At 33.2% G+C, this 21,671-nt stretch overlaps 1 pseudogene; it reads right to left on the reverse strand.

The window, feature by feature from the left end:
• Window positions 1–7,113: 7,113 nt before the first annotated feature.
• Window positions 7,114–18,099, reverse strand: LOC142617485 (TMV resistance protein N-like; annotated as a pseudogene).
• Window positions 18,100–21,671: the final 3,572 nt, after the last annotated feature.

Here is a 21,671-nt window from a genome sequence, read left to right on the forward strand (position 1 = left end):
AATCAATTACATAAATTTTTAGTAATAAAATAAACTATTTAGTTGAGGATTTCATGAGTTTAGAGGTCTTGGTCATGACTTCCTTGAGTTGTAATCAAAACTTAGAGAGGAATGGTATTTATTGCCCATTAGCTTTTAGGTGTTAGCCCAGCCTTTAGTGCTATTCAGATCATGATTGGCAATGGTAGAGAGGCTGCTGGGATAGGTGGCCAGCTCCTAATTTAGTTTGGAAGCTTGGTGGCTTCTTGAAATGCTCTCCAACAATGGAAGGTAGAACTAAAGGGAGTTCTCCAGCTGAGACAATTTGCACACATGAGCTGTTTTGGCCGAGATTTCATTTTGGGCTTAGCCATGAGGACTGAGTATTTTGGTAAGCCTCTAACTTGGTGGTTCTCTCCACTTGAGCTTATCCTTTTGCTTTCTGATTGTGAGCCCTACAAAATGGACAAAGCTGTTATATATTGCCATGGATTTTTATTCCACATGGGCTTTAGTTGTTAGTAAAAATGAAATGTATTCATGAGTTTTAATAAATATTTATGATAGGTTTTGGGTATTAATTTCCATGGGTTTTAAATAATAATCTGAATAGTTTCTTATAACTATTGCCATGAATTATTTTGTAAATGATATTTTCTTTGAGGCTTTTAAATAATGACCTCCAATATTTCTTGAAAATAATATTTACCATGAGTTTTAAATAGAGTCCATATTCATGGGTTTCAAATAAAATATGGTAACAATCACTATAATGGAATAATGTGATATTCTCATGGGTTTTTCTATAAATAATCATAATAAGGTGAATAATTATTATGAGTTTTGGAAATAGATATCAAGAATGTATAAGACAAATAGTGACTTTGGGTTCTTATATAAATTCTATGAGTTTATATTATGGTTGAAATAAATAAATGTCATAGGTCTAAAATAAATAATTATAGCTTTCCATGGGGTTTTATATTAGTAACACAAATTCATAATTCTCCATGGGCTTGATATATGTTTGCCATGAGTTTTGGAAAAATGAATAGTGTTATGTAACATAAATAGTTACCATGGATTTATAATATAGTATGAAATAAGTAAATGTTATGGGTTTAAAATAAATCATAACTTTCCATGAGTTTTTATATTAGTAACACAAATTCATAATTCTCCATAGGCTTGATATATGTTTGCCATGGGTTTTGAAAAAATGAATAGTGTCACATAACATAAATGGTTACCATACATTTTATAAGATAGATTTCATAGGCTTATAATATTGTAGTAATAGGTTTAAGAATTTAAAACATTGTTAATCATTGGACTTTAATGCTCTGTTTGTTTCAGCATTAACATTTTCTGGAAAGTGGTTCATTTTCCAAAGAGCATTTTCTAGAAAACTGTCTCATTTTCCAATGTTTGATAATGACCTTAAAAATGAGCTTGAAAATGTATTCAGGTGTTTGGTATGCAATTTTTAAAAAATATTTCTTGTATAATTTAAAACATGTGTATTATGTAAACCAACTAATGTAATCATTATATAAAAAACCAAGAATGAATTTAGTTTTTATCCTAAAATTTTGATAATAGATACAATCAAAATTAATTAGTTGTCAAATTTTCATGATCTCTACCACTTATCTTGGTCATATATATGGACAGTAACGTATGTACATATGTACGTACACACACACACACACACACACACACACACACACACATATTTGACAGTGGAATACATTTTCAATAAGTATAAATAACAATAACTCTTAATTGTCTATTCTTTTTGTTGGTATACTAATTGTCTACTATGGTCAACCACAAGTTTTCAATATTACTCTAAATTATGTATTTACATAATGTGTCTGCATAATATATCATCACTTCATAGTATCTGCACAAAGTATCTGCCAATAAATGCAATTCCCCTAAACAATTATCATTCATTATATAATAATATTATTAGTCCAAGGTAAAGATTGTTGTGGGGGTAAAAATTCCCGAATAAACATTTGGGCTTTGGGCTTTATTGATAGGCATCAGTTTGTTTTTGGTTAAGGCCTCCAAGCCCACAAGTCAGTATGCATTATAAAGGTCCGAGGAGTTGTCTGAGGAGGAATGTCTCATCGGACTGGCTCGGCAATGACCCTAAGATTCGTCAAGAAGATTAAAGGCGAAATTCTGGAAAAACCGATGGGTAAGAGGGTGATCCAAGCACCCTCTAGATGCAAGTATGTGATAGAAATATCTAGGAAAAAGGCTGCTACTTCCACATTAAAGACCCTGCATCTATTTTCCTGGTTGCATTAATGGGGAAATGACCTCTGAACAATAGAATTGGACCTTCCTGTTATTATAAAAAGACTTTAAGAAGGTGGTGCATGTGAGAAGTATCTAAGGGGAAGATTTATATGACACGTGGATGAACAGTGAAGAGGAAGAAGTATATAAGGAGACGAGAGAAGAAAGAGAAGGGATCGGCTCTGACAAACAAAAAAGAGAACTAAGAATTGTAAACTTTGGCCTAGAAAGAGAATATTTATACAAATCGTCCTCGGCTTACGTCCGAGGAGATCTGTTTGTCATATTCGTTTATCACTTGCACAGATTGTAACATTCTAACTTGCTAATCAAACCTCCAACATCCTGAACCTAGATTTCAACCCATACTCTACAAATTACGTTGTATAAGGCTCATTGGGCTTGAGCCCAACATTCACTTTTGGGTCTGGGTACAATTGTGCATTTACAATTGTCCCATGTAAAAGCAATTTAGAGCAGTATAGGTACTATGTTTAAAATTTACATCTTTTACTTCATTCATTCTTTCTTCTTCTTCTTTTTTTATTTTTTATTTTTTTACACTTTATGTACGAAAAAGAGGTAACTCCTGCCTGGAATCCATTAAACCAAAAATTTCTTAGAGAAAAAAAGAAAATCAAGCTTGAAATTCAAAGTAAAGAATTGGGATTTTGGTAGAGAAGAATGAAATAATTACCGCTACAAATTTGTTCTCCATTGCAAGTTGGAGCTATTGACTGATTAGTGAGGGGAAAAAAAAATCTAATCAGAGAATTGTCAAGGTTTTGAAACTCGAACCGTTCATCGAACCGTAAAGGGAAGAGGTTCAAGATTTTTGAAGTTGGACCGAGGTTCAATCAAGGTTAAACCGTAATGACGTTATAGTTATAATTAATTTAATAATTATTTAAAATATAAATGAATATATTAAATTAGTATAAATATAAAATTTGTCTAAAATAAACCAAATAAATATAAAGACCATCTTTCAAATGTATTTTTCATATCACAACTTCTATTATAGTGTTCAAAAATCAATGCAATATTATCAATTGTTAAACATAATAATAATAATAATAATAATAAAAGAAAACTTATTTATTTACAATATATTATCAAGGTAAGATTTACATTGTAAATTAAATAAATGCTTACAACATTATACACTCATTATAAAAATATACAATGTTTTAAGCATTTTTTAATCTACAATTACATTGACAGTACAAAAGAAGTAAAAAATTAAAATATACGAAAATACAAATTTGTGGGAATTGATGGGTTTGTAGTATGTTGTTATGATGTGCCATTCAAATTAAAAAAAAAAAAAAAAAGGTTTTACGTAGCCATATGTCCAACTTTTCACATGGGAAAGGGTAGTGTAAGTTAATGCATAGACCGTAGTGGTAGACAACTCATAGAAAAAGAAAAAATCTTGGCTTTTGCGTAAAAGTGACTAGCAACAGAAGAAGAAAGATGCAAAAGAGGAAGAACAAGGAAAACACAGATGAGGAAGATAAAGAAAAGGTTTGTGCTTTTCATCTCATTGTACGTGGATTTTTCGATTTAGTGTGTTTTGGGACTGCAATTTCAAATTTGGGATTGATAAGACACAGAAAATGGCACAAACAGCTCAGTTTCATAAGAGATGAACTTAGGGTTTTTTTTTTTTTTTTAAAGCTTTAGCCTGAACCATGAGACCCGATCACGATTCTCAAACCCGGGCAGTTTGACCTTGGTTGGCATGGTCCACTGCGTTTTTTGTGTAGAGCAGGTTTTGGGGTTAACCGGCTAGATGGATGGTTTTTAGTTAATCGGGTCGAACTGTACAGTTCGGTCTGGATTTTAGAATCATGAGAATTGTGTTACAAAGAGGAAGAGAAACATGGAGAAAAGAGAGAAGAGAGACAGTTAGAGAGAGAGAGAGAGAGAGAGATCTATGGGAAGAGGAGAAATCCGAGTTAGTGACAGTGAGGGTGTGAGGGGAGAAAAAGCAAAGGGAAGAGAAAAAAAGTGAGAAAGCTTACCATGAGAGAGAGAATGCACCAAAAAATTATGTTTCCCACGGCTACAGATGAAGATAATATTTATAGGAGATGCAACGCGTGAGAGAGAGATTGTTTTCCAAAAAAGTTTTTTGGAAAACAACTTATAGAAGCTAAGCCTTATTTTTATTACGGTTTTCTGTTGACCAAAGATAGTTTTACATTGACCAGTTTTTTTTTTTTTCTTTTACCAAACACTAAAAAATGTGGAAAACTATCTTTATAGAAGGTTTTCCAGCAAAACAAACAGAGCGTAAGTGAAATACTTATGATATAGTATTTTGCAAAGTATTAATAACTTTGAGCTTTTTACAAAATAGTGCTAAGTAGCTAACTTGGGTTTTTAATTTTGTCAATGAGAATTGGTCTTTTGATATATTGCCAATGAGAATTGGGCTTTTAAAATATTGTCAAGCATTAGTAGCCTTGGGTTTTAAAAAAAAAGATGGCATGTGTGCATTGGGCTTGTAGGGCCAGTTTTAGGCTTAGTAAAAATAATAATAATAAAATTAGATAAGATATTAGTTTTTTTTTTTTTTTTTTGTAATAGTTTATATCATGACCCAATTTAGATAATAAGATATGAAATATTTGTGGTCAACATAATAATAGGGCAAAAAATATTTGAAAAAGCTCAATAACTTGTTAGTGGTGTTTGAAAATAAATAGGTAGTACTTAAATAAAATTAGGTATAAAAAAAAGCACCCTAACAAAGATTGAAAAGGAAAGCGGATTACTTTCACCATCATGATTCTCTATCATAAAATTATAATAAGACCATTATTATTGTTGTTGAGAAAATTAAGAAATAAAAAATAAAAAATGAGAAAAGAAGAAAAAGAAGGAATCTATGTGCTTTAAGAAATTTTATCATCTCCTGTATTCAAAGACACTAAGAAAAAAAAGGGAAAAAAATTAAAAAGCAATCTATGCCCTTTAAGAAATCTTTCCATCTCTTCAATTTATTTCTAATAACCAAAAAACGAAGAAACAACATTAAGACAAAGACACTTTGAAGAGATACATTTATGTTCCATTTCGTAGAATCTGAATTATTTTGTAAAATAATTATCTAATGTTATATTTTGTGTGCCTTAATCACGTCAAAAATTGCTATTAAAATTTATTACGTCTAGTAAGCATAAAATATCAATTTTCCATTATATTGTAGTTCATCATCACTTGTGTCCTAAAATAATAAAATGGTGTTTGTAGATATTAAAAAGAAAAAAAAGAGCCATTAATAAATCAAATGGTTTTTGTGTGCGCGCGCGCGTATATATATAAATGTAAAGGGAGGTAAAAAAAAAATTTATTTGCAAAATATACTTTGAAAAGTCAGGGTCATTGCTGGCTCCCTCGGTCCCTACTCCCTCTACCAGTGGGAAACAAAATGTTTGAGACCCAAAGGCACACTCGGCCCAACTAATACCAGTCCTTTATAACCCACCCAATACTGCCAAGGACATTAAAGTCCTCCAACAACAAAACCACCCCATCTAGTCACAAATTAATAAAGACTTGATTATCAATTCTAATTTTTATGTTGACCAATTCCAAGATGGAAGTTTCATTTTAATTGTTTAAGAATTCAAATTTCTTAAGCAATCTATAGAGTCCCTTCTATTTTGGCAAGAATTTATGTTTTCTAGCGCCAGCAACTCCCTGCGTGCATATGGGATTGCTTGCCAGACCAACTGGACAAGTGAATTCTCTTTTTCTAACCATATATGCCCATAGCTCTCATCCATCTTTACAAGATAAGAAGAGTCTAGCATGCTCTTGAGCCCATGTGTATCTTTTCACTAGGCCCGAGGTTCTAATGGTAACATGGTTCGGACATCTGAATTGATATGGTTGTGCTCCATGTAAACTAATTTGCACCAAAATTTTTGATAATCTGATATGACTAAGCTGTCTTGAAAACTTAGAAGGAAAGTGGATAGAAAATCTCGGACATGTCGGGTTATTGAGGAGTAAGGCAACAACATAAACATTACACAAAGTCTGACAATTACATAAACATTACAACCTACGCCCCAACCAGGCTACATTAGCTTAATCTGAAGCAGCATTTGAAACTAATTTAACTATCCATTCCAGTATCCTATATTTACGTATTTAAGTACGTTACCAAAATTCCTCCTTCAAAAACAGGTTCCAGTCTCCAATATATGCAATCATCTTTGAGGAGCTTTTGCAACAAGTTTTTATTCCCCATCAGCAAAATGACACTGTGAATCCATTTCTCTTGGCTGCCATCTTCTAATACTTCCATGCAGTTAAACATTCACTTTCAGCTAAATTCTACAATGAATTTAGTTTGAACTTGAACATACAGCCTTCAAAATCAACCTTGCTCCTAAAAACCATATAAATCATAAAATATCCACTACCACAGCCACAATAACTGCATTATGAGATTTATTTTCAGACAGAACATTCAACCATCATTCTAATCACACCCTCTTTGATTGGGGTTGCTAAGAATCAAACCAAATTGCTCATACAATTTGACAAGAGAAAAACAAATATGACACATAAAAGCATTATTAGTTTCCTCATATTCACCACACATCACACGTAAAAAGCATTACTAATTATTTTCCACAAAAAAGAAAAAAGAAAAAATTGACACTTAAAAAGTTTCCAAATGAGAGGATACTTCCAACAAAATCTATCATGATCACTTAGATCTGCAACAATTTGCACAGAAACTCTCATTGAATTTCACGGTAACAAAGTAAATTGAAAAAGAGGTCAAACAGAAAGAGAGAAAGCAACAGAAAATTGATTGAGGAAAAATGAAATTCACTCAATGATAATTAGAACTAGAGATCTGTTTACAACCAGTGCACTGAATCTATGGTGATGGTAACATGTGTTCCAGTTTTGACCACGTGTTGTCATTGCAATAGATCCGGTGCACTCCAGGCACTCGACCCAAACTTTACTTGTTTATATATGCAATTATGTACAAAATAGAGGCTACATGATTAGCCAGAAATTACCTTCCCGAAAACTGCCCAAACTGATCTACCAGACTAATTAACTAACAAACTAGCCATTGTGGCTATAACAAAATTTACAAATAACGTGGAGCCAATGAGGCATTGACAACTGGAAAGGACCAACAGCTATCAAGCGAAAACTATCAAATTAATGAAAGGGCATCACTCTACTGTCATGGCATTTAATTAGTAAAAACAGTGCCGTTTAAAGAAAGCAGAATCATAAACAACTATTGTACTATTCTATTCAACAACCGTGTTATCGAAGCTAAAGTTCATAAAGTTAGGAGCAATGGTTGCTGGAGATTGAGGCTCTGTCAGAAGACGTCTGAACTCCTCTCCGAACCCAAAACATCTATCAACTGGTTCCTAAAATCTGAATGTCCTTCATCAGCTCAATCTGTCATCTCTGTGTTTCTTCTATTCCAGCCTCCCTAGTCCAGCTCAAACAACCAGAAATGGACCCATTTTTATGTTTACAATCAAAACTGAATGAATCCCCTCCATTTTGTTCTTCTACCCTTGCAGCTCTCCTCAAGCAGTATTGGTTGCCAGTTGGAAGATTCTATAAAGGTCTGGACTTTGCTTATTTTACCACTGTGGATGCTATCCTTTAGTTCTTAACTGTTAGCTACCTTGCACATAGAAATCAAATTTTTACTATGCATGATCACATTTGTGGCAGGGAAAGGATCTTCCTTGCCTTGTTCCTACAAGACCAAATAGACCATAAAATAAAGACAAACGATACCTAGAAGAACTTTAAGTTCTTTAAATTTCCCCTGATCAGCCAGCTCTTGATCCATGCCTGAATTTAGTAGGCTGAATGAAATCAGTTCTAATGGACAGATCAAACCAAAAAAAAAAAAAGCCTGTTAACGGTTCCAAACAAACAAAACCCCTTTGCATACTTTAACATAAAGCAAACCATATTATATGGAAAGGACAAGAAGGAAATATATAAGAATTAGAATTCTAGTTTATTCAGTTTGAACTACCTGTCAATGTGTCATGCCTGTACTAATGAGCTTGTACTTATGGACTTTTAAATAAGGACAACCCAGAAGACTAGTTCTGAACGTAAGAAAAGAACATGGGATAGAACAATAAATCTATATACCTTTGGCAGTAAAAGCTTCCAGTTTCAATGTTTACTTGCTTTCCAGCACATGATTTCTACTGCATTCAAAACACCACAAAGTTCTTTGTCTTGCCATTCTTTTTTCGTACATTTTGAAACGAAGGAACCAAAACAGCACAAGCAGAAAAGAGTATAAGATTCAAAGTTTGCTGCATGTTATCCAAGCTAATGTTCATAAAGAATTTAGGGGCAAGGGTCGCTAGGGATCAAGACTCTGCAGGGAATCCATCCACCTGTCAAACACAAACATTTGTAAACTGTTGAATGTCCTTCACCACAGCCTCTCAATTGACCAACTCTGCCACCTATTTGTAAATTCTCATAATACTAACAAAGAGAAATCTCAAAGCTTGAATATGCTATGAAGAAAAAGCTGGAGAAACTAGAAGATGCTATGTAATAGCCAATAGGGAACATCCTAAAAGCTGGAATATATATTTTTGTCGTTTAGTTGATATGTGTCATTCTCATGATCCCCATTTTTTATTTTTCCTTCATTATTTTTTTGAAATTGATTTATTAACTACAAAGACATACACATTTTATTAAGAAGAGGCTGTCATTTCGACCATCCAAATAGTTTGAAGTTAGAGAATGTATGGTATGTCAAGGAGGCTTTCCTAGAGCTTCTAGATCAATAATAGATTCTTTTGCTTATCAATTTATATGTAAATAGCATTCATTTTACAATGCTATGAAAAGGTACAAGGTCACTTTTCTTGGTGTTAGGACTTAGGAGCTTCAATATCTACATTAAGCTTCTGTTCATGTATAATATGTATTGGCTTGCATGCATGCACATACTGTTAATGGAATTTAATCTTGAAAATCGATGGCAATAGCTACTAGAGGCAGTGTCATGTTTAATTTGTGAATATCCACAAAAAGATTAAAAAGGAAGAAAAAGCTCAGCTGAAACAACCAGCCATGGACATGCACCTTCTCTATTTTTTCAAAAGAAGCTTAGATCCCCTGCATTTCCGTCTCTCTAGAGGTCTACACTTGCTTATCCTGCTACTATCAAGGCTTTTCTTTGTTTTTTGAACTTTAAGTTACCCTGCACATTGAAATCAAACTTTTACAATACAAGACCACATTAATGGCAGAGAAAGGCTCTTTCTTCACGGTTTTCCTTGTTCCTGCAAGTCCAAATATACCATAAAATAGAGAAAAAGGACAATGAGAAGTGCTTTAAGATCCCCAAAACTCCCTCCCTTCGTCCAGCTCTTCATCCATGCCTGAATCAAGTTAAGGCTGAATGAAATTAGATCTAATGTACAAATCAAATCAAACCAAACCAGATTTCTGTAGATAAAAGAAAAAGAAAAAAAATTCTTTCAGTATCTTTGACTCAAAGGACCAAGTCCTCAGATGCCTTCTCATTTCTCTCAATTCTACCATCGCAAGAAAAAATTCAAAAAAAATCTCCAAATTATGACAATCATTTTAGAAGGTAATTGTAACCTACATAATTGGTTCCAAAGCTCAGGGCCTTCACTTATGGTTGTGCCAGTAAAGATTAATAAAGGGCCTTCCAGCTTGGTTTCGACAATTTCTAGTATGCAATAACCATTATCCTTTTTTAACCAAATAAGCCCTAGATTTGGAATGAGACCTTACGAGTTTGTCAGTAACACAAACAAGAATTTGTGAAATTCTCTCATAACCATTTTGGCTATAGAGTTTTCAAACTAGTTCAGAATTCCACCTGAAAGTATCTTTGATTTGCCACAACATGTACAGAAGCTAAGCAATTTCATTTGACATCCCTTTGCCTTTGGGGACATACAATAAAAAAAAAAAACCCTATATATATATATATTTGGATGTCTATGAAGGTGTATTATCAATTCATTCACTATGAAATGGATTTCGTCAAGCTAAAATGACAGAACAACAATGAAAATGTGACAAACCATAAATTTTAGACATAATGCACCAACAATGATAACAAGTAGTGCAGGGTTTACAAATCTAAACAAACTACCTTCTCCAATTTTCAACCTTGTCTACACAGTTGTTTGCCTGCATGAGTCTAATTACTAAAAAGACAAACATGTGAACTAAGTATGGATGGTTTGCCTTGGTAATGATTTGAAATAAGTCAGGAAAATTTCAAGAATATCAAGAGCCCAATGCACAAAAGTCATATATGGTAAAAATTTCCATAATTAACATGCAATATTACGTATAAAATGAGTTTAAACTGTTAATATTACAGATCAACGGGGCAATGCAAGTGATAGGTTGATACCAGCCTTTCCATTCAAAATCAACATTACATATATTTTATTAAATTCCTGAATGTAGGAAAAAAGAAATTAGGTGGAATCCAAATAAAGAAAAGAACAAAAAAATCTAATTTACTAAAAGATATGTCACTTTTAAGTGAGATTCAAATATTATTAAGATCTCACCCATGCCTTTGCACAAGCGTCACATGTGATGATGGGGTGTAAGACATTTTCCTAACATTGGAAAACAATGGAAGCACATGGCTAAGGCCAGTTTGGAACAATAAGTGTTCAATACTATCTATTATTCACAGTATTTGTTGATTTCCATTAGTGACATTGCTACCTTTTTGAACTTCTTCTTCAATCGCAATTATTAATTCATGGTAAGTGTCTCTTGCATCTTCACCATTTGTTGATGACAGTTAGTGACATTATTAACTTTACGAATTTTTTCCTCAATCACAATCACAAATTCATGGAATTCTACTTTATTCATTTTGAAAAACTTGTCATGCAAACAAAATGAGGCTGCGGTTGTGGATTGCTATAATGAGGACAGGGAAGGCAATGAGGAAGGCGGGGAGGATTCAGAGTTTGCATACTCTACAGATCAAAGTACTAGAATCCTTAGATTTGGGATTGAGCTTTATCAAACTCAAAGACACTAACACAGTAGAAAAGAAGAGACAGAAAGGCAGCCCCACCAAAGGTTAGACTGAGCTTTTCCAAAACATGTGGAATTCTGGTGCGGACCATGTGTCAATGTAGAAGGGAAGACATTTGGTGAAGCATCAGATGCACAATATGCATAGGGTACAGGATTGGAAACAGCATAGTGAAAAGTCCAAATTCTGGACATTATATCCACAAAGCTAAGATTTCGATCCTACCACCCAAACTATGGGCCCAAGTCAAGAATGGGGACAAGAATTCAGAGATGCCACCACCCGCTTGATAGAACACTTGGGTTAGTATCACTGAGGGCATTTTTTCAAGCAAAGGAAAGGAAACTCTGCAAGACCTCACTCTCAAATTTCTTTGCCTCTCTCTCCTCTCTGCACTCGTGGCTTCTCTCTCCTCTCCACACATTTTGCTACTGATTCCAAGCTCTGATTCAATGTGTGTGTGTGTTTCACTTTGTGGAGTTTCTATGCTTAATGAAAATTTGAGGGAGTGAGAAGTATAGTTTTAAACGGAAGAAAACAACAATAAACCAGTACAACAAGAAGCTTTTTGTTACATTTCTTTGTTTGTTCAAGTCAAATTGCTAGGAGTCTCATTCACAACTCTAATCAAATATATGGTGGGCAATCCATTAATATTTGTACACATGAAAAAGAAGAAAGACAGTGACTTACAGAGAAAAAAGTTGATTAACCTTCAATCACCTAGCTCTTCAGCACATTCCTTGTCCTCACTTGACTCCTCACAGTTAGAGTTACCCTGAGCCATAAATTTTTTGACTCTTTCACAGTTCGTAATTAGAGCTTCCAGCCCCATCATAGTCATCAAGAGTTTGCTTGCCTTTGTAGCCTTCCGCTGCTGCCCCCGCCGCCATCGAATTGTTGAAATTAAGATCGTCAATGTCTTTCTTATATACCATTCGCAACCCGCACTTCTTTACCATTGCTGGGACCTCTTGCTCCTTTGGCACACCCCATGGATACCAGGATGCAATTTTAATTCCAATCTGACTGAATCCATTTGCATCGCATTCGCACAATGATTTCATGTCTTCGTTGTCGTAGAATTGAGGAACAACAAAAAGTAGCCAAGTGTGATCTGATAAAGGAACAATGCCGGGCACACCTGGTGCTGAATCCTTTTTTTTTCCGTTGACTATCAACCAACAGGCAAGTGAACGATTTTTGATGATTTGGTGATGTGAATGAGAACAAAATACAACGCAAACAGCAATCCCCAAACACTCATTACACAAAAGAGAATTAGGTTCTTGAATACTAACCTCATCCCCAATACTTTGATGCGTAAACCACTTTGGAATTTCACTTCCAGGGATAAAAATATCACATCTGTCGAAGGGATACATACCAGAGAGAGGGTTCCGAAGGTTACTTATTATCATTGCAAAAAACAGCAATCCACTGTCAATGAAACCTTGATTCTCAACCAATTTACTGCAATTTCGAAGGCAGAGGGTTCTGGTAGCGTTTGGTGGAAATAGATCTGGTAGCGTTTCCAGTGAGGTACAACCGTCTCCCCAAATAGATTCAATATTTAATGGAAGCTTTGGCCATGATCGAAGACTTGTGCAATTCTCCACCACCAAGGCTTTCAAAATAGATAGTTGAGCGATGTTTTCTGGAAGGCAACTAAAATTATTTCCACTTAAACATAAAGATCTTAAAGAGAATAAGCAACAAATTTCATTGGGGATTGCATTGAGATTGCAATAACCTAGATTTAAATTGGTCAAAGAACACAAACTCGATAAAGGAGTCGATAACAAGCCCATGCGATTGGGACTTCTTTGATTAAATCCACCGAAAGCTAGTCTTTTAAGAGTTTTAAAAAGAGCATTGGAATAAGCCATAAGTCCTGTGGTAGTTCCACTCACATCAACCTCCTCTACCCTTTTCTCAATCACCAAATTTTCAAATTTTGAGCATCCAAAAAAATTGAGATTTTTAAGCCACTTCATATTAAACAATGTACTAGGAAGAGACATAAGATTTTTGCAATCTTTTGCATTCAATGAAACAAGCCCAGTCAAATTTTCAATTGATGTGGGTAATTTTGTAATTGCAGTGCCATCCAAGTAAAGCTCTGATACACTTTTCATATTTTCTCCAAACTCTGGAATTCTTTTTAAATTTGAGCAACCAGAAAAAATAAGGATCTCAAGACACTCCATTGCAAACTTGCTTGGAAGACTTTTGAGGTTTTTGCAACCTTTTAGGTTAAGAAAAGTGAGTTTTTGATGAACTCCAATTGATGGGTGCAAGGAACGTAAATTTATACAACCTTTAAGAACTAACTTCTCAAGATTTGGGATTTTGTTGAAATCAGGAGTTTCAATCAATTTTAGTGATTTCTTCAAACTGATGAACTTCAAACTATCAAAAGACTGTAAAAAGCCAAAAAGGAAAATAAAAAAATTAGCTTCAACAAAATCATACGTTTTAATGAAAACTTAAAATTAAAGTTGCATAAGGTACCTAAATTACCTTTTGTTGGGAACTTGGTGGAAAATATTTTGAAGGGTATTCACTCCAGTCAAGAAATCTCAAGGCTTTAGGAAGATATTTGGGCTCACGCAAAAGGTGAACGTTATCAATTATGAGCAATTTAAGATCATGAACCTTTAAAAATGATTCAGGATTCCAATATACCACTTTTTGTTTATGCAACTTTAAGACTATGCCTTGAATGGCTTTTGTTCCCTAGTAATCATGAAGAGAATAGATTAGTGAATTGCAAAATGTAAGATTACTAAAGCTACTCTAAATTTACTCTTTTAAAGCTCAAATACAAATATAATACCTTAGGTACAGTTCATTAGGTTTCCCAATAAAATTCAAACTCATAGTTGAATTTAATTTAATTTAATTATCCTTGAAAATGATAACATTGTATTTTATTGGTCAATCCAAGCAAGCGAGTGAATTTCATTTGGGAAACTAATATATTGAACCTAAAGTATTGTATCAAAGTTTTCATCTCGAATAATATAATAGGATACATGATCTAGTTTTCTAAATAACTACTTACTGTATTTTCTGACAGTACATCGTTAATGTCCTTAAACAGCCACAATTTGCCACGTTTTCCCGGCTCTTTAGGACACTCTTCATAAACTATGTTCTTGCCCATTTCTTGAAGCAAATCATGCATCCACAAGGTACGACCCCGGAATTTAACAAGAGATTTATCAAAAAGAACCCCCAATCCAACATCTGGAAAAAGGTCAAGATAATTTAGTATTTCTACAACATCTTTTTTCTCCCCATGATTAAAGAAACAAGCAATATTTAGGAATATTTCCTTCTCTGTTTCATGTAATCCTTCAAAACTTATTCTAAGTACTTGGAGAATCTCTTTTTCAGGATACTGTTTTAGCCTATTTAATGTACTTTTCCATTGATGGATACTTCTACCAAACAAAAAAGAACCCAAAATCTCAATAGCTAAAGGAAGGTCATTAGCATAATATACAAAATCTCTGGATAACTCTAGATAATCTTCAGGTGGATGATCTTTTTTAAATGCTTTCAAACTTAAAAGATGAAGAGATTCACCATGAGTCAATCCATTAGCCTCATATATTTCGTCTACTCCAAGGGTCTGTAGCAAATGCTTATCTCTTGTTGTTATGATAACTCTACTACCTAAACCAAACCAAATATGATCCCCTGCTAACTTGTTTAATTGGTCTGATTGATCTACATCATCAAGAACAAGAAGAATTTTTTTATGACGTAACCTGTTCTTGATCACAAAAACTCCTTCATTAACATCTTCTATACCCATATTTTCATTCAAAATTTGACGAATGAGTTGTTTTTGTAATTGAACTAAACCATCTTTTTCACAAACTCCCCTAACATTAGCAAGAAAACAACAGCCATCAAACTTATCTTCAAACTTATTTGAAACCATATGAAACACAACTCTAGCAAGAGTTGTTTTACCTATTCCTCCCATCCCCCAAATCCCTACCATGCGAACATTGTTTGACCCTAAATCCAAACATGACTCCAATTTCTCCGCTCGAGAAATTATTCCTACTAGGTTTTCGGTATATTTTGAGAATGCATAACTTAATTTATGCCACAATTCTCCCACAATGTTCTGGATAATTTGTGACTCAGGCCTGCAATGAAGAAAAAAAATATGTAGTTAGTATAAACCACAATAAACACATTAATAAAAGGTAGGAAATCCAATTTTCTATTGTGCTAATTGAAAATTGATTGGCTCAAGACAAAACTTGAAAGAACTACAGACCTGTATTTAGGTCTACATCAAGCTCAAAATAATGCTATATATGAGGTGGGTGTTATGTGAATATTTGGAAGAAAGAAATGACAAATTGGATTACCTATCTTGTACATGCCATCCTTTGAGACTGGCTACTTCTCTCAAAGCAGTTCTCCATGCTTGCACCTTGTCTATGCAGTCCTTGAAATTTTCTTCATGTTTAGCAAAGGCTTGGGCAAAAGTACCCTTTTGTTTTCGTATAGTAGATGGATCCGCATCATAAAAAATTGGTAGAACCATCATTTTCATCTCTTTCATGCACTCAATGATCTTTACAAGTTCGTCCAAACACCATGTAGAAGATGCATAGTTTCTTGAAAGAATGACAATTGCAAACCTTGATTTTTCTATTGCTTTCAAAAGCTCTGATGAAATAGATTTTCCTGTCTCAAGTTTTTCCTCGTCTCTAAAGGTGAGAATGCCCTTTTGTTTTAAGGCAACATATAGATGGTCAGTAAATCTATTGCGTGTGTCCTCACCTCTAAAGCTGAGAAAGACATCATATTTCCATTGTGGTGTTGAAGAAGAAATTGATGACGAAGATGAGGCAGATTGAGTGCTAATGGCAGCCATTAGAAATATATTGGCAAATCTTGAACTACAATAAAGATTAAGAAAAAAAGTACATTCAATTAAGTTTGAGAGAGAAATTAAAGGAAAAAAAAATTAGAAGAAGAGAACGATTTGATGTGGGGGAATACGTCCTTTGTTTTCAGTTAAGTCAACAACTCTTTTTTCTTTTTTAAACAAAGTAGGCATGCAAGTGCCCTTTCCATCCAAGAATCCACCTTGCAAACTTAAAATTATATAATTGTATTGATCACTACAAAATAACGTTGTGCTTTTAATAAATTTTTTCCAAGTATCAAACCTCTTGATCTTTATATATAGGATAAACCCTTCCCTATGTCAATGCATGTTGCATGCCCTCATTGTATCCTCACACCATTGGTCAATCACAACTAAAATGACGCATCCTTTTAGTTTTTCCAAAAAGAATACTTCATCTATTCCAAATTCTTGGCCCTCCAGTAGTCCCTTAAGGTTGTCCTCTATTTTAAAGTCAATAAATAAATTTCTCAACTTTCCCTTTATTTTACCTTTATAATTAAAGACAATGCATTATTCTTTGTAAAAACAAAAAATACATAGCATTAAATGTTGTTCCCTTAAAAAGTAGGATTTTTTAATAGGACCAGCACCATTGAATGGAGATAATAGTAATTTGATCCATTTTACAATGATTCCCTAACATGCCAACAATTAGATGAAACATAATAATAAAAATATTAAGAGAAAAACGTTTGTCATTTAATATTTGGTATAAGAGGAGAATAAGTATGGACTCGTTTTTATTGTGTTGTTTGTTACATTATAGTGGTAAAAAAGTAATAATAATCACTAGAGATTTACCATTAATGGATGATATTATCTCTTACTACAAACATAGTTTTTTTATGGGAAAAAAAAAAGAAAAAAGAAACCAAACCGACCAGATCATTGGTCCATTAATATGAATAAACATCCTAACTGTAATTATTATATATATATATATATATATATATATATGTATGTATGTATATATAACCATATGGTTCAAGTCAACAAATTTTTTTATTTCTAAAAACTCAAAAGTAAGATTGGCTATTATCCAATTTATTTGTTAAAACAATATTTAGGAAATAACAAAGACCCAAGAAAATTTTATTCTTTCGGCGAAACAAAGTAGGTATGCAAGTGGTCATCTCTCTTTTCCTGACATCTTCTAGAAAAAACCACTAAAAATAAGATCTGAGAAAAAAGAACATTCATAGAAAGCCGCGTTTTGACATAAATTATACAATGTTTTTACCAATTCAAACTAGCAACTATGCCTCTTTATCAATTATAATTTTTATAAGTTTGGAATTTTAGTGAGTCTTTAAAAAGAAAAACCTGCATCCTAAAAATTATGATTACCGCACTGAAATAAAGAAAGAAGCTACTGCTACACAAACACTATTTTATTTTAGTGAAATTTTTTTTATATAGCAATCTCACAACTACTACAAGAGGAAAATTTTAGATATAAAACAGGAAAGCACAAAAAACCCATAAATAAATTTTACTTTTCTCCCTTTTCCACTGTTTTCCCATCAGTCAAACAAAAATTGAACACAAATCAAATATAAATTTAATTAAAAAGAAAAACAGAGAATTCAAACAGAGTTTTGAATAAGAGAAGAGAAAGGACCTTAAGGATGCAGATCACTTTGTCAATGTCGATGAGATGAAGAGAGAGAGAGAATCGGTTGAAGAGGAAAACAGATAATAGAAAAAAAATTGTGGAGAGTATAAAATGTAGGAGTGGAGTATTAGGTAGAAATATATTATTATTTAAGCAAAGCTGTGAACATGACAATTATTCAACAAGTGGACTAGTAGGTGGTCCAATTACGAAACTTCTTCTTATCTTAATTATTGATGCAAAGCAGAACATGATAATTAAACTTGGACTATCATGTTTGGACTTTTGTGAAGACTAAATTCCAAGATGGAAATTTCCTTGTAATGAAAAGTTTTGTTGCAAGTATTTGTTTAAGAACTTTTATTTGTAATTGAGGATGAAGACAAAAGTTTGTTGTTCACTGAACTTCACTCGACAAATTTACAAATTTTGGTAAAATGCACTAATGTTCAGTCGAGTGAATATAAGAAAAAATTTACAAGTTTGGACAAAACTCAATATTCAGTTGAGAAACAAAGTCATCAATAAACTCATGGTGAAATTAGCTAACATTTTTGCATGAAACCTCAAACCTAAATAGGAAATAGACTAAAGGCCATAATTCATTAAAAATTAATAATTTAATATGCGATCAAAACTAAAGCTAAAAAATAAATCTAACAAGAAAGACTGGATAAGCGAATTAAAGAAAGCTATTGGGGTCATGCAACACTTTACTTCTCCATCAATGAGCCTATAGAATTAGAGTCCCACCACTAAATTCATGCTGTCAACCACTCTTTTTTTTGAAAAAATTTTATTGGGTTTAATCAATTTTTCAATGCTTTGTACGGCCACTCTTCTAGCATTTGTGTTTATTTTTTATTTTTAAAATTTTCATAAATGGTTTAATATTCAGACGGGCTTTAGAATAAAACAATTTACTGGGCAGTCAAATGGGCTTGAGCATGACTTAAGATAATTTAGACATAAGATGTCATAAAAAGATTAGAAGAGTAAAATATTGAACTTTAACAAAAAAATAACTTAGGTTTGCTTAAGATTTAAGGCCTGTTTGATACATGTGTTTAAACACATGCTTTTAATTTTTAAATAATATTACACATATTTTTACACACTTTTTCACCCACGCATATTTTCAAAAAATATAAACAATGTTACTAGAACAACATTACCAAACGGCCCCTTAATATTTCTTATTGTGCCTTATGAAAGTTATGATATAAAAAAGACATTTGAAAAATATATCTTTATATTTATTTTGACTATTTAAGTTCATTTTTCTACTTTTATTAATTTAATATATTTATTTATATTTTAAATAATTATTAAATTAATTATAATGTCATCATGGTTTGACCTCGATTCAACCTCAACAACCTTGAACATCTCCCTATTATGGTTTATTGAACTATCTAGATTTTAAAACTATAAAATGTATAACCTACCTTTTATCATTAAATTTTCTCCAAAAAATAAAACCTTTAGTCATTAAAAAAAAGGGTAAGTTAGATGATGAAAGAATAATTTTTTTTTTATATTAGGAAATTTATTTTAAAAAAATTTCAACAGTAAAACTAATTTTTTTTATAGGACTAATTTTTTTTTTAGGAGAAGATATTAGTTTTGTTTAAATAGATTTTTATGTCCAATGGACTCTTAGCTCTCTGCCCTTTCATGGGCTGAAGTGAAAGTTTAAGGTGGTGGAGCCTATTTTGGTTTAGAGCTGTTGGTAATGGACAAATCTGCCCTGGATCATAGTGCAGGACCAAGTGGTGACTAAAAGGGTAAAATGGAAAATTGGCACATTAAATTTTTTTTTTGATTTCTGAATTAAAGTACCGTGTAAATTAATACTAGTCACAATCAAATTACTTTGTTTTTATCCCTCTCCCCTTTTCTCTCTCTCTCACGCTTCAAAGCACAGGTATGACAGATTTCTGGCTCTCACACTCTAGTGCATCAACATTTGATTTATTTTGGTTACCTAGGTGAGAGAATTTATAAATTTTACTTACTCTCCCCTTTTTCAATTTATAATAGAGATAATTATAAATTTATACTAACTTTATTTTCCATCTTTTCATTTTTCTTCTTAACTAAACAAATGAGTTTTCTATCTCTTTACTTTTTCATCCTCCCAACTAAACACACATAAGAGAAAACTCAAACCCCTTCTATACTCTCATTTTTTTATCACTTTTTTATTTTTAAATCCTCCCAATTTTCTAACCCTCAATTCAAACGAACTTGAGAGATAGACAACTTTTTCTTACTGTTGTGCTAAGCCTATATTATGGGCTATCATTAGAACCACCCAAACCATTTGTTTGATTGGCATTGTGCCACTGTCTCCTGAGATGGACAACATAGACTATCAAACCATGGAAAAAAACAAAAGATTCGAGATCCGAAGCACACTGGACCCAACTAACACCCAGTCCCTTACAACTTAAAACTCACCCAATACTGACAAACAGACAAACGCCATGAAAGCTCTCTAACCAAAACCATCACACAAGCGATCCAAGGTCCAAATCCATACAACCCAAACCCACAACAAAACCACTCCATCCAGCCACAAGTTGTTAAAGTCTCAAACAATCTATTAGGATTTTTGTTAAGGTTAAATTCCAAAATAGATGTTTCCTTGTAATAAAAATTTCATTGTATTTGTTAAAAACTTTTATTCGCAATCGTTCCATGTAATTGAGGAACAATGTCATCAATAAGCTCAATATGAAATAAGCTAAACTTCAGTCTCTCTTTGGCTCATTTCTCTCATTTGGACCATTTTGCATGAGATCTCAAACCTTAATACAAATTAGACTCCAAGCCATAACTTATTAAAAATACAATCATAGTACTAAATTTAAACTTAAAACTAACCAAACTTTAATCATGGAAACCATATGTCCAATCATAACTAAAAAAGTGATGTTCTCCAATACTAATAGAAATTGCATAAGAAACAAAGTTAGGAAATTTAAAATCTTTTTTTGACATTTCATTTAACCTTATATAAATTTTAAAATCTTTAAACGCTGTTACTTTTTGAAAATCTAATGAACGATGATACCTCTCATTTAACGTCTTTGTTATGCAAATCATCGGTTAGTAAATACATAATGGTAAGAAGCATTATAAATGAGATCATTAAAAAATAAAAAATAAAATTAATTAGCAACTATCATTATGGTGTAGTAGTCCATGGTTTAACACATCTAATGAAGTGGAATATATATATAGTTTACTTAAAGGTATATGTAAAGATTCACATTTTAGATATGTGTGTGTTCGTGTGTAAAGGTTTTAAAAAAAAGTTATATGTAAAGGTTTTTCGACCCTCGTTCCCTGTCGTGCACACCCCGTCGCCCGAACGCGCTCTCGAGACCCTCGCGCGTCGCCTCGGCGATGCTCCCAACGCGACCCCAGGTCAGGCGGGAATACTCGCTGAGTTTAAGCATATCAATAAGCGGAGGAAAAGAAACTTACAAGGATTCCCCTAGTAACGGCGAGCGAACTGGGAACAGCCCAGCTTGAGAATCGAGCGCCTTCATGGGCGTCTCCGAATTGTCATCTGGAGAAGTGTCCTCAGCGGCGGACCAGGCCTAAGTCCCCTGGAAGGGGGCGCCGGAGAGGGTGAGAGCCCCGTCGTGCCCGGACCCTGTCGCACCACGAGGCGCTGTCGGCGAGTCGGGTTGTTTGGGAATGAG

Source organism: Castanea sativa, chromosome 11, assembly GCF_040712315.1.
Source record: "Castanea sativa cultivar Marrone di Chiusa Pesio chromosome 11, ASM4071231v1".
Taxonomy (NCBI): Eukaryota; Viridiplantae; Streptophyta; class Magnoliopsida; order Fagales; family Fagaceae; genus Castanea; species Castanea sativa.